This window comes from Propithecus coquereli, unplaced genomic scaffold, assembly GCF_000956105.1.
Source record: "Propithecus coquereli isolate 6110/MARCELLA unplaced genomic scaffold, Pcoq_1.0 Scaffold152, whole genome shotgun sequence".
Lineage (NCBI taxonomy): Eukaryota > Metazoa > Chordata > Mammalia > Primates > Indriidae > Propithecus > Propithecus coquereli.
Genome location: NW_012139636.1, coordinates 1692049 through 1693049, shown reverse-complemented (window position 1 = coordinate 1693049; position 1001 = coordinate 1692049). Strand labels below are relative to the sequence as shown.

General features: G+C 31.2%; 1 protein-coding gene across 1 annotated transcript in view; it reads left to right on the top strand.

Moving 5' to 3' along the window:
• Positions 1-1001, top strand: part of ZC3H14 (zinc finger CCCH-type containing 14) — a 59891-nt gene that overhangs the window by 26194 nt on the left and 32696 nt on the right. The window lies entirely within an intron of this gene.

Here is a 1001-nt window from a genome sequence, read left to right as displayed (position 1 = left end):
CACAAAGATATACTAAGAAGATATGCTATTTCAAAATGAGCTAGAAGACATTAAGAAAATCATACAAGACATGAAAAACAACATAAAACAAAAACTTTGATATGCAGTGATAAGAATTAGAAATAAAAGAAAATTTATTTAGAAATGAATACTAAAGAAATCAAGAATTAGTATGTCTTAATAAAATAAAATATCTTCAGAGAAATTGAAGATAAAAGGGAAAAAATGTTTTTAAAATGAAAAAGAATTCAAGAGAGTAGCAAATATTGAATACGGGCAGTAGAGATACACAGTGTATTTAATAAAGGAGTCTCTGAAGAAAATACAAGAGAGCAAACATCTTTCAGGAAAAGTTTTCTGAAGTAAAAACATATTTTTGAAACTACTTTCTGACAGATTACACAGTATACCCTGAGAATGTTCACCTAGAACCATGAACACCAAGATGTATGCTACAATTAATGGAATTTTAGGAAGAAAGAGAAAAATCACTAGGGCATCTAGGCAAAAAGAGCACATGACTTAGGAAAAAAAAAGAAAAGTAGATTATCATCAGACTTTTCAACTTTTCAACACTTTATGCCAGAAGAAAATGGGCTAGCATATTTAGGGTATTATAGGAAAGAAAATGTGAGCCAAGAACTTAATGTCCAGCAAAAGAGACCTTCAAAAAGGGCACCAACTGTCACCTATATGCAGGAATTCAGAGACTGTTAATCCCATGAACTTTTAAGGAATCTAATGGAGTATGAGCTTCAGATAAGTAAAACCTTGTTATCCTGAATTTGCATTGGAAATTTTTATGAACTCACCATTGTATTTTATGTATAAATAAATATGTTTTTCTCTAGTTCCGTATATGGAAAGGCATAGAAACAATGACTAACCCATAGTACTGAGAATCCCTCGTTCCCAGATTTTGGTCTTAGAATATTTCCTATTTAGTGAATCAGGCTTCTTGAGAAATATCTGATTCTAGGTCTAGGGAAGGAAATGGTAAG